Source organism: Camelus dromedarius, chromosome 2 (genome assembly GCF_036321535.1).
Source record: "Camelus dromedarius isolate mCamDro1 chromosome 2, mCamDro1.pat, whole genome shotgun sequence".
Classification (NCBI taxonomy): domain Eukaryota; kingdom Metazoa; phylum Chordata; class Mammalia; order Artiodactyla; family Camelidae; genus Camelus; species Camelus dromedarius.
The window spans coordinates 32,959,221-32,973,194 of record NC_087437.1 but is presented as its reverse complement, the minus strand read 5'-3'; the positions used below and the strand labels follow the sequence as shown (position 1 = coordinate 32,973,194).

At 33.2% G+C, this 13,974-nt stretch overlaps 1 protein-coding gene across 1 annotated transcript in view; it reads right to left on the bottom strand.

Annotated features, from left to right (window-relative positions):
* RSRC1 (arginine and serine rich coiled-coil 1) overlaps window positions 1-13,974 on the bottom strand; it is a 349,802-nt gene that overhangs the window by 58,303 nt on the left and 277,525 nt on the right. The gene's annotated exons all lie outside the window — the stretch shown is intronic.

The window sequence follows — 13,974 nt, the reverse complement described above, 5'->3', positions numbered from 1 at the left end:
TTCAATTATATGTACATATGCATATGTGTACTGGGTTACAAAGTATAATATATTTCTAACTGTGTGTTGTATTTATATTCTAAAAAGCTGAACAGATCATGCTCTAGAGAGAAGCTGAAAGGATGCAGAAGGGAGATTTTTTTCTAACAAGAGGCTATTTCAAGTTGTTTTAAAAAGAGAAGGCTTATTATTTTCAAGCCGCAAAGTAGATGCTGCTCAGTTGTATTTCTGCCTTAATGTTCTCAAAAAGATAATGACTAGAAAGCAAACTCAGCCTGGAATTATAAAACAACCTGGATTTAAAAGTCAACTTATTTCAAAAAATAATCTGTGAATATGGTGGGTAGAAACAAAGACTGGGTAAAAATTATTACAATAAATGTTACAATAGAATGTTACTGTCACAAAATTTTTCCTTTCCACTGATTATATTTTGGTGCTTACTTAATGATGGTTTGCAGAGTGGATTTCTTGTTTTTATTTACATAAATAAGTAGTTTTGTCTTTTCACATAAACAACCCTGATGTAGTATTTTCCTTAAATTTCTTAGTGTATTTTGGCTCTGAAGACTAATAAGCACATATATTATTACTTGGGTGCTTCCTCTGCCTTTGTCAGCAGCACTACAGCAAGGCTTGGTTCAAATTACAAGCAATAATGGCTACATTAGTTGCAGAAGATTCAGCAAGATGACTGAATATAATCTCCATTACTCTTATGCCAACAATTTTTACCATTTCCAATGTCTTTGTAGCAGTCTCATATAACCTTAGAGAGTCTGAGTCACCCAACAATGCTGACTTGCCTTCACCCTGAAACACACTACTGCCTTAAGCAGAAGGTAGAGAGTCTTGACTCAGAAAGCAAAAGACTTGGTAACCTACTGCCTCTTGGGGCTTGCACTAGCATTTCATGCATTTCATTCAGACACACAGTCTTGTTCCATGGCCCCACAACTTTTAAGATGCTTCTCTAGTCTGACATTGCTCAAATCCTTCACCTTGGCCTCTGCTTGGTTTTCCAGTCTAGGATTCTGATTCCTATAACAAGATTTTCTTGAACTTCAACTCTCCTCTAGTACAGTCTAAATTTTGGTTCTACCTCAATTCTACTTGCTCTATGCAATGCCCAATATGCAGTTTGACAGAATAATTCTTTTTTTCTTGACATCAGAGATGATTTCCATTCAATCTTGCTGATCACCTTGGATTAATAATAGTTTATATACTAAGGTGGAAATGTCCAGAATTAACCAGGTTATGATTTTGTACATCAAATTTAGCTTTTCCTATTCTAAAACAGTGGTTAGTTGTCTAATTATAATAAATTTTTACAGATAATCAGGATCTACATAAACTATTTTCCTTAAACAATACTCTCCATTCCATTCTTACTTTTACATCAAGTAAATTACACTGGAATAGCTGTAATTTAGAAAACATTTTTATCGTATGTGTTATATTAACCTTCTAAGTTTCCCCTATTGGTAACATGGTTTTAGAAAATAAAGGACATAGTCCTGTTAATCCCAGCAAAATAAACTTACATGTACTTTCCAGGAGCAGAGAAAAACAAGACTGATTTTCTTTAAACCTTTTTGGTAATAGAATTATTCTTGGATGTCCATTCTGAACCTCTAATAGCAAAATTAAAGCTTGTTATTCTGCCAGTAAGCCTAAAAGTATGTTTTGGGAAATAAAATATTTGGGGGATAAAATATTCTATTTAGAAACTAGGTCTGACTTCATTATTTATTATATATTTGATTAACATGTAGTCAATAATTTAATGTCCTTAAAATATTTATCTCTGAATATGTTACAGTCATACATCTTATGGCTAAAGGCAGATTGTAAGGTATGTTTTAGGAGATAAACATTTACACACTCTAATTGGATTTTGGTCATATTTCTTTTATTAGAGAAAATAATTTGCTATAGTAAATATATTCTGACATCATTAAGGTTATTAATAAGACTTGAGCCTCACTAATATTAACAATTATAAATTGCAAAAATTATTTGAATTTCATCTATTTTCCATTAACAGGAAATTACTATTTGCAAATACTGATACTACAATCAAGGCAGAGTTCTTATTTAGCAAGCATCATTATCCATCTTACATAAACAGAACCTGATTCATACATTTGCTAATTCATCTTCCAGATGTGAACAGTGGCCTGCGTCTGATCTTTAGCAAACAGATATATCTCATTTCCACTAAAAATTAAATGTAAGATAACTTGACAAGTAGATAAAGACATAAAAGCTTAAGAATTCTTCCACAAGAGGGAGCAAGAAGTATGGAGCAGGTGCATCCATACAAGGTGAGAGGAAATTCCAGATATAATAGAACCAAAGAACAGTGTATCCCACCTAAAGGCAACTATAAAGATTTCAGGAGGTGTCTGCTACTTCAAATGCAAAATCAGTAACACAAAATTACAAAAAACATGAAAAATCAATGACATATATCACCAAAAGATAAAAATAATCTTTCAACAACTGAGCTCAAAGGAATTTTGTGATCTGGCTGATATAAAATTGAAAATAGTTGCTTTGAAGAAATGCAACAAGCTACATGAACATAAAGACAATTCAACAAAATCAGGAAAATAATACATAAGCAAATGAGAAATTTAAAGAGACAGAAATCATAAAAAAGAAGGAAACAGAAATTCTGGAGCTAAAAAATTCAATGAATGAAGTGAAAAAAAATGCAATAGAGAGCATCTATATTAGAGTAGACCAAATGGAAGATAGAATAAGTGAGCTAGAAGTTAGGAACTTTGAAATAACTCAATTTGAAGAGAACAAAGAAAATAGAATAAAAAAGAGCAAAGAAAGCCTACATGACCTATGGGATGCCATCAAATGTACAAATATTAGAATAAAGAGTTTCTGAAGAAGAAGAGGGCATAAAGGTTATTTAAAGAAATAACAGCAGAGAACTTCCCAAACCTGGGGAGAGACCCAGACATTCATGTTCATGAAGCTAATGGATTACTCTATCATATCCATACAAAAAGACCTTCTCCAAGACACATTATAATGAAATTGTCAAAGTCAGAGATAAAGGGATTTCTGAAGACAGCCAAAGAGGAAAAAATTATTATAACCTACAAAAGAACCTCCCTCATCAGGCTATCAGCAGAAACCTTACAGGTCAGGAAAGAGTAGAATGACATATTTAAGGTATTGGGTGTTGTGGGGAACTGCCAGCTAAGAATACTGTATACAGCAAAGTTATTCTTCAGATGTGAAGAAGAAATAAAGACTTGCCCAGACAAACAAAAGCTGAGGACGTTCATCACCATGAGACCTGTCTTGCAAGGAATGATGAAAGGAGTTCCTCAAGCTGAAAAAAATGGATGTTAATTAGTGACATAAAAACGTATGAAAGTAATTAACACACTGGTAAAGGAAAATATAAGTCAGGCTTAGGAAACTCTAAATCTGTAATAGGATGGAATATTAACCACTAACTATATTACGAAGGTTAAAAGAAATGCGTATTAAAAATAACTATAGCTACTATAATGTATTAACAAATACACAATATAAAAAGAGGCAAATTGTGACATCAAAAATATAAAAGGGAAGTGTAAAAGGGTGAAGCTTTTGTATGTGATCAAAGTTAAGTTGCAATCAGCTTAAAGTGGATTGTTTTATCTATAATATGTTTTAGTAAGCCTTTTGGTAATCACAAAACAAAAACATAGAGTAGATTCACAGAAGATAAAGAAAGAGGAAACAGAGCAAACCACTATGGAAAATCACAGAGGGAAAAAGAAACAATGCAACTACAAAACAGCCAGAGAGCAACTGATAAGATGGCATGAGTAAGTCCTTACATATCAATAATTACTGTAAATGTATATGGATTGAGTCTATCAATCAAAAAGCACAGAGTAGCTGAATGGATTTAAAAAAAAAAAAGAGAGAGAGAGAACCCAACAACACACTGTTTACAAGAGACACACTTCAGATTTAAGGATGCCCATAGGCACAAAGTGAAGGGATGGAAAAGATATTCTATGCAAGTGAAAACCAAAAGAAAGCAGGAGTAGCTATACCTGTCAGCTAAAATATTTTAAGCTAAAAACAGTAACAAGAAACAAAGAAGGACATTATATAATGATAAAGGGGTCAATACATAAAGAAGATTAACAATCTTAAATATATATGATAAATATATATTCAGTCTTGGCAATGATTTTTTTTTTGATATGACAAAAGCACAAACAACAAAAGCAAAAATCAAGTGGGAATATAACAAAACTAAAAAGCACAGCAAAAGAAACTATCAACAAAATGAAAAGGCAACCTACAGAATGGAAGAAAATATTTGCAAACCATTCATAAGACAAGGGGTTAATATCCAATATATATAAATAAAGAACTCATATAACTCAATAAGAAAACAATCTGATTTAAAAATGAGTGGAAGAACTCAATAGATAAGTTTTCCAAAGAAAACACCCAAATGGCCAACATGTACATGAAAAGATGCTTAATATCACTAACGATTACCATAGGGAAATGCAAACCAAAACCACATTGAGATATCACCTCATATCTGTCAGAATGGCTGTCATCAAGAAGACAAGAGATAACCAGTGTTAACAAGGATATGGAAAAAAAAAAGAACCCTTGTGGTGGGAATTTAAATTAGCACAGCCACTATGGAAAACAATAAGGAGAAAAAAATTAAAATAAAAAAATTAAAAGTAGAAATACTGTATGATCCAGCAATCCCACTTCTGAGTGCATAGCCAAAGGAAATGAAAATAGGATATAGAAAAGATACTTTCATTTCCATTTTTATTGCAGCATTATTCCCAATAGCCAAGATATGGATATAACTTAAATGCCTGTCAGTGGATGAATGGATAAAGAAGATGTCATTTTTATATATGCAATGAAATATTATTCAGCCATGAAAAGGGGGATATCTTGCTCTTTGCAACAACATGAATGGAACTTGAGGGCATTATGCTAAGTGAGATAAGTCAGACAGAGAAAGACAAATACTGTATAACATTACTTACATGTGAAATCCCAAAAAGCCAAACTCATAAAAACAGAGTAAAACAATGGTTACCAGAGGCTGGGATTGGGGAACCAAGGAGATGTTATTAAAGGGTTAAATAAACAATATTAAACTTGCAACTAGTAGGTAAACAAGTTCTAGAGACATAATACATAGCACAGTAACTATAATCAACAATGCTTTATTATAAACTTCAAAATTGCTAAGAGACTAGTTCTTAATTGTTCTCACCACAAAAAAGAAAGGATAATTATGTGAGGTGTTAGCTAATGCTACAATGGTAACCATATTTCAATATATAAATGTATCAGATCAACATGTTGTACACTTTAAGCTTATACTATGCTATATGTCAACTGTATCTCAATAATGTAAATTTTATTGTCAGGCCAAATTTTTAATTACTTTTGTAGGGGAGCTTTATTAGACAATTTATTTATGTTAATAAAGACTACCATAAAGAATCTCATATTTTTAAACTAAAATATCTAGGATGCCATAAAGGTAAAAATATGTAAAAATTTACACTGAACTGAAATGGAGCAGAATACTTACATAATACCTATTACTTCTGAGGCACTTTCTAAGTGCTTTATATATGTTAACTCCGGTGAATAGCTATTTCCATTAGCCTCACTGTATAGATGAGGAAACTGAGGCTAATGATGGGTATACGTCTAACAGCAAACTGAATGCTGGAAGTTTCACAGAATTAGCTGAACCCTGAACAACTCAGGGGTTAGAGGTGCCCACCCTCCATGCAGTAGTAAGTCCCTGTATAACTTTACAGTTGGCCCTCATATCCAGGTTCTGCATCTGCAGATTCAACCAACCTCAGATCATGTAATACTGTAGTACGTATTCGTGGAAAAAAAAAACCTGTGTGTAAGTGGACCTGCACAGTTCAAACATGTTGTTCAAGGCGCAACTGTACTCAATCACTATGCTAAACTTCTTTAAAAATAACTGCATGCAAATCAAACACATAATTTTGAGGGAAAGCAGGAGGGTAGTCATCAAGGAGTGTTTTTATTGCACAATAACAGAATCAAGATAACCATGTTACGCTGAGAAAATCTGTGTTTAATGACAGGAAATTAAAAAAAAAATTCTCCTAAAGTAAGTGGTACAAGCTTTAATACTTGAGTTACTTGGAGCTACCTTGAGAAAAAAATCAAGTGTGTTTGTAGAAAGTAATTTCTTTTCACAGAAAATAGAGCTGCTTCTGTGGTAGTGTTTAACTGTCGCTGTAGGAATGCAGACAAATTTAGTCAAGTAAAATGATTTTTTCCCTGATGTTGGAAAGAAACATAAAATACAGAATCTTGATTTTAAATAAAGTCAATCAACCTAATAAAAACAGGAATAAATACTGTCTACTTTCTAATAACTTTGTGTCTGATTTAATAAATTTCCAAATAATTTATTTTATAAATATATATATTATCTTATACTCTTTTCTACCATTTCAGGTACATTAGGAATGTCCTCTTAAATTGACTATAGGTTCCTTGAGAGCAAGAGAGAACCATATTTTTGATTTCTGTATCCTTCAAGGTACAAATTCTGGTGGGTATGCAAAATTGTGCTTTGAAAAATCCCCTGTGTTACAACAGTACATTATCTATTAGAAAATGCTTCTGATTACTATCAGTGTTAAAATCTGGGGTGACCATATATTGATCTGAGAAGACAAGGAAACTGTATCAGAAACTGTGATTCAAAATATTTAGGGTATAATAACACATGCTTTTCTTTTTATATCTATGAATAATGCATAATGCCTTATTTATACCATATTCCCTTAACATAATTTATTATTTCATATCTCTATACTGTCAAACGGCCATAATATCTAACAAAATGTTTACATTGTTTATATCCCTAGCAGGTGGGATGACAACTAGCTTTCATTTTTTTTCCCAATACTATTTCCTTTAGTGAAGGGGCTGCTGGTGACAACTCAATTTTTACCTATGTCTGTACTGTACCTTCATTCTTGAAGGATACTTTTGCTGGATTCATAATTTTAAATTTGCAATTACTATCTTTCAAGAACATGAAAAGAATCATTCTACCAGGTGTTGAAGTAGGTATGTCTTCCTAAATCTGTTGAAAAATCAGCTTCTAGTCTTATATTTGCTCCATTGAAATAATAAATTTTCTCTGCTCTTTTATGATTTTCCCCTTTGTCTTTGGCTTTTATAACTTTTACTATAACGTGCCTAGGTGTGGTTTTCTTTGCATGCATCTGGTTTAGAGTTTGCAGTGCTTCATTAGTTTGTAGCTTGATGTCTTTTGACAATTTGGGAAAATTCTTAGCCATCTCCTGTCAAATATTACTTAACCTAAATCTCTCTCTCTTTTTCTGGGACTGTAATTATATTTATTGTAAATCCTTTGATCATATCCCTTATGTTTCTTTCTCCTTACTGTATTTTCCATTCTATTGTTTTCCAGTGCTTCATTCAAGATGTTTTCTTCCAATCTATCTTTCAGTTCTCTAATTCTTTTTTCTGCTCTGCTTAGTTGAAACTTAAGCCCTCATTAAGTTCTTCATTTCAGTTCATGTATTTTTCAGTTCAATAGTTTCTTATTAATTTTTTGGCTTCCATTTCTCACCAGAAATTGTTAGCATTGTCTTTTATTTCCATGAACATATTAATCAGAGTAATGCTAATCATCTAACAACCCTATTATTTTGATCCTCTGTGAATCTATCCCTACTGACTGTGTTTCTCTCGTCCTTTTGTTTCTCAATGTTCTTCATTTTGTCTTGTTTTCTCATACGCCTGGTTATTCTTAACAGATGTCATAGAGAAACAATTGTAAAGGTAACTTGAAGCTTAGGATAATGCTATCTTCTTCCAGAAAAGATGTATATCTGCTTTGGTAATTGGCTAGGGGCACTAGCAACTTGAATCATCTTAATTCAATCAGGAACTGAGATGACTTAAAGCTGGGCTTCAGGCCTTCATGGGGGTTTTTGTATTTATGGTTCATCCTTACTTTTAGGGAGTAATCTGTTACGATCTCAACCCAAAGCCTGGTGGTTTTATTAGAGTCTTCCCTTCCTTGACTGGCCCTGAACTATAGATTTTGTCCAGGTAGTTCAATGAGTGTCTCAAAAGCTCTGCCCAGATTCTTAGCCTTTCAGTGATTGAATTGGCAGATGGATGTCACTACTGGAATCATCTCTAGGGGAAAACTAGTTCCAACTGTTGAGCTCACCTTATTTTCTTGGACCTGGGACCCCATACTTTTCCACTGCCTTAGTAAGTCTCTTATACCTTCAAACATATGTTTTAATATTTTGACCAGATTTTCTATCTGTTCTCAGAAGGGGGGTGAGTTCAAATAAGCCAGTCCTACCACATTATCTTCATCCCATAAATCTTGATATGTGGTTTTATATTTTCCACTGTAATTTCCTTTTTAACTGATGGTTCACTGAGGAGTGCTAGTTAAAAGTATTTTAAAAATTAATAATAAAAGAGTAATGACTAAAGTTTTATAAAGTCTATAAAATGGTTTCATATCTACTGTAACACAACCACATCCTTAGACAGTAGACAAATTATTATCATCCTTATTTATTAACAGATGGGGAAACTGTGTTTAAAGAGACCACTTAAGATCACACAGAAGATGAGAAAACATTATCCCTATTTGAAGTTAACAGTATTTTATTGCTTTCATGTTTATTTTGTCTTCCCCTTCTACAGTGTAAAGTCTTCAAATGCAAGGGCCTCGATTTCCTTTTTCACTGTTCTATTCATATGGCTTAAACAGTACCCAGCATGTACTTGATGGTCAGTATATTTTTTAATTGATAAAAGTTAGTAAAGGAATGAATGATAAAAAGATGATATTCTTTGTATTGAAATTCTGAGTAATGAAAGGTTATATTTATACAGTACGATGTAGCTATGAAGTAATTTTTAAATACTACACATCATTTCTATTTCTGACAATCCTAGGCAGATTTCATTATCTTTTTCACTTTGAGTCACAGTGAAGTTAAGGGACTTACTCAGTCACAGAGCCAGTAAATGGCAAAGCTGGGACTCTGAACCTCATTCTCTCACTTCAGCTACAAGAATCTAGGGTCGTTCCCCCTGGAGTACAGTTGACACCTTATATAACAGTGGCTTCCCTTGGTCACTCCCAGGACTGCACATCTGCAGGCATTCAATATGTATGTCAGCTTCCTGATGTTTAATTTACATTGTAAATAGCTGGTTGAAAAGAAAGTTGTAGCTTTGAGTTGGTCTTGAAATTTGTGTGTGTAGAGCACAGAAAATATTTACATTGGTAAGCAAGCACACGATTGGTCGCTCACTGGAAGTCTAGTAATGGTTAAATAGGTAACAGTGTATCTGCATTCATATACATGAACACCTTACTGAAAATAAGTAAAATGTGATCTAAACCAGCTTTCAAATCCACCCACAGCACAGCTGAATGCCTATGAAGCACAAACATTACTTAGTGAGCTATTAGGAAAATAAGAAAGGATCTTTTGCTTTGTTAAAAAGTTAGTTGAAAATGAATCAGCACCCATTTACTGGGAGCATCAAAACTGAGGAATAAATAGCTGATGCTATGTCATATGACACAGATAAAACTATATACAAAAGAAAGTTTATAAATATCTAAATCAAGTTCTTGCAGACATGGAATCTAGGGGACTATAAAGGACAAATCACTGCTGAGGACTTGAGCAAAACATATGAAGTAAAATAATGCATCCTAGCTAAGCAGATTAATTTTCCTCTTCAAGGAAGCAGCTCTCTAAAATTAGAGCTAATGTGTTAAAAGACTACACAGATATTGAAGAAATACAACATTATGAAAGATGTAGAACTATTAACTCTGAGACATAGGAACACAAATTTCCTACAATGATATTTAAAATCTTGGAATGGAACTACCCAATAAAGTAGACAAAGAGAGGAGGGGGTAAAATTTCAAACATTTAAGAAGGAAATCATACTGCATATTACAACTGGTAGCCAATTCAGGAGAGGGCTAAAAAGGACAGTCCTAATGTCTCCCTAATCTATTGATGTCAACATGCCAACTAAATAAACACTGACTCCTAAATGATACTTCTGCACCTGTTAACTTTAGCCTTCTTAACTTCACTCCAACCTTCTCATAAAGGATGTCCAGAGGAATAAAGGATGGCTCAGAACCCCAGTCATCTTCTCTGGTTTTAGGCAAGGAACCACAGTGAAGGGAAAGAGGGATTGTAACAGTTCTCTTCCTGAGTGTGGTAAGACTTGGTGCCAAGTGTGCTTTATGCTAGGGACCTCAAAGCATGGAGAGCCAGGACCTCTGACAAAGGGTAGGTTTGGGTCTGGTCCAGGCTCTGAAGGCTGGCATGGACTTGATAAGTGAATGTCTTACATAAACCGGCCAGTCACTAGGGAGAAAAGCAGATAGAAATTATGGGAAAAGGACATGGACACCTTGATAAAATGTGCCTCTGACTAGAGTACCTCCCTGCTGGGCATCCAGAAATGTAAGTGAGACAACATAGTATGGGTACAGATCTAACTGAGGACACAGACACGAAAAATAGTAAACACATAAGAGCCAGAGGGCGAGATCCAGAGAAGAAGGCAAAGGACAGAGGAAGAGGGATATAAATTATATTTGAACACTAATTGTAAGGGTTGTGATTTAGGCAGGCTGTTTAAAAAGGGGGATGTATACTGAGTCATACTGCCTGAGTTTGTGTACTGACTTCACCACTTATTAGCTATGGAACAAGTTATCAAGCCTTAGTTTTGCATTCTCCCTACAGTACAGGGATAATAGCAGCACAAACTTCATAGAGTTCATGAGGATTAAGAGAGGTAAAATACTTAGAACATTGCCTGGCACCTATTTTTTTCTTTGCAGTTACTGGTACTTTTAACCCCCAGCTTTGCCAAAGGATTAACAACAACAGAAAAGATGAAATTAAGGCTGATCTATTTTACTCCTGTCTAGCTGATGTGGCAAAAGGTTTGATGGATTTCAACCAAAACAAATAAGACTTGAGGATTCTTCTATGTTTTCACTTGAATTACCTTATGTTACGTTTGTATTATTATTGTCCACCATTTTCATAAATAATTTAGAATTTTGGAAACAAAAATATGTGAATTAGAAAACTAATGGATAGAGCTATTTTGAATAAACACAAGGGGGAAAAGAATTTAAAAACCACTATCCTTATGCCACAAGTAAGAAATTCATATTAGAGAGAAGTTACAATGCAAAGAAAGACTATAATGCTTATAAAAGACTTTAAAACATAATTAGAACCCCTAAATGCATACTATATTAAATATAAAAATAAAATACAGAAAACCTAAGCAGCTATGCTAAAGCATTCAATATTACAGAAAGAAACCAAAAGGAATAAAGTTGAAATGATTTTTAATTATATATTGTCAGAACATTTTCAGACACTTATGGAGAAAGAGAAAGACAAAGTCAAGCATTTATTAGGTCAAAGAATAAGAATGAAAACAGAACTGAAAGATTTAATATTATTCATTTTTCTTAAAATCTGATCTAGAATTAGAAAAAAAATGCTTATTTTTAAAGTAGGAAACTATAAACCCAAACCTTAAATATTGCTGAATTTTACAAATAATGTAACCTTTATATAATTCAATTAAAATGGAATGAGTTAAAAAGTAATTGTTCAAAAAAGAAGGTCCATACAAATGTATAGTGATATTCAATAAGTGGAAAATCAGCTGAGCTGTATAAGGACCATGAAGGGCATTCTAAATGGGGTCTCACTGTTCAAAGAGCACAAGGCAAAGGGAAAGTAGTTACCCTGGACAAGTTTTGGTGAGTAGCCTGACTTTTATGTTGGATACAATACTTGCAAACATAATTATGATATTGATTTAAGAACACTCAAAGAAAAGGATTGCAAAATAGTCAGAACATATTTGCAAGGCACGGATCTTGCTATGCTAATACAATAGCTTTTTTTGAGATGACAGAGAGTGGATAGAGAGAGCTGGGCAGATAACATTTATCTACATTTTAACAATGCTTTTAACCCTGTGCTGCATATCAGCATGCTGAGAAATTAAGGGATGAATTGTATAAATGATGTGACAGAGTGAATTACTAGTGGCTTATAGGTTAGAAATAAAGGATTATTATTCTTTCAAATGCAGAAATATATACACATAGTTGTGTATCTCAGGTCTCAGTCTGCAGCTAGACTAATTATCTGAAATAAAATAAATGTAGCTTATATATTAATCATTTTCAGGGAAGGTTAATTTGATAGCATTCAAGTATCTAGACAACTCAAAAAAAAATTTTGGAAGTAAACAACAAAGAATCCGGCTATCGATTTACTTTCACCCAAAAAATATAAGCAAAGGAAACCTATTAAATGAAACACACCTTTTATCTTTTGAAATTAGTGTCACATAAGTTGTTTTACCAGTAGAATTTTTCTGCAACATTTGTGGTAATAATTTTCCTGTTTTTTTGATGCACAGAAAATTCAGTGAGCTCAGGTAAAGACTTGATAAACAATACTAACAAATACTGATAGTATTTTGAAATTCCTTGTTTCTTTTTAAATGGTTGTAATTCTTCAGAGAAACAGTTTAATGAGTGAGATCCTGTCTTATAGAAAAGACATAACAAGGCTGGGTTATACTTTCAATGATGTCATTTGGAATCAACTGCAAGCTCAAGATAAGTTACTTAAGCATGGATTTAAAAGTACGAAAGGTAAACTGGTCATTCATTCATGCATGCATGCAATAATTAAGAAACTGAGTATCTACTATGTGCTGAGCATCGTGGATACTAAATCCTCTACATTCCTAGAGCTTATACTCTAGGTTAGGGTGACAGGCTTTAAAGATGCACATTAAAACAGCTATGATTGGAGGGATGTGCTTTTCTAACATTTCTCAGGCACTGAAGTGGAAAAAGGTTACCGTATATCACAGGCTAAGTGTAAGGTCAGTTTGACTTAGTGAAAGTCTAAATGAAAGAATATTTTCAAAAGAATTACAATTAACTTTCAAGTATTTATAGTTACTTAAATTCTTAAAAAACCTTTTAAAAGATGGTTAGAACTAATTTGATAAAAAAAAAAAAGAGAGAGCCTAGTAGAAATATCAATTATCATCATGTACACTAGGGGTTCTGAACTATTAAGAGAGTTTTTTGCACTAGGGCAAGCATTCCTATTACATATACTTCATAACAATAAATCACATAGCAATTTCAATATCTGTGGTTACCATATCAGTGTTACCCTTTTTCAACTGGTTATGACTCCAATTAAGATTTGAATTAATGGAATTAAACTAGTAACTATTGCAACATATATTCATGATGTTGGTTGATAATAAATGCCACACTTGTAATTTATGGAACCACAGTTTTTTTATAAGGGCTATTATGTGATTAATTAGTTACATTGATCAGAATACCACATAACATAGCAGTACTAAAATATTATAACTTGCTTAGACTACTTTGTATATAATAATATATCTATTTGTACCATGGGTGTTCATAAGCATAACTGAAATCAGATAGATCGTTTCCACTAACAATACCCAAATGTGAACTTCAGAAAGCAAAAGAAGAGAATTCTACCATGGACTTTTGCCAGTGGAATTCCTTGTTTTCTCAATTTACCATAAAATTAGTTGATCAAGAACAAAAGAATAAAGTCAAGATTTAATGGGGGTCGAATAAGGTAAGAACACTATACACACATTTATATGTATAAATTAGTCCACATTCAGTTTGAATCTAACTTATCTGTAGGGTTCTGCCACCTAAATCTACAGACATAGTTTTTTTGTTTTGTTTTGTTTTGTTTTCCCGGGCCGTGGGGCGTGAGCAGATTTGCTTTGAGGGCTTGG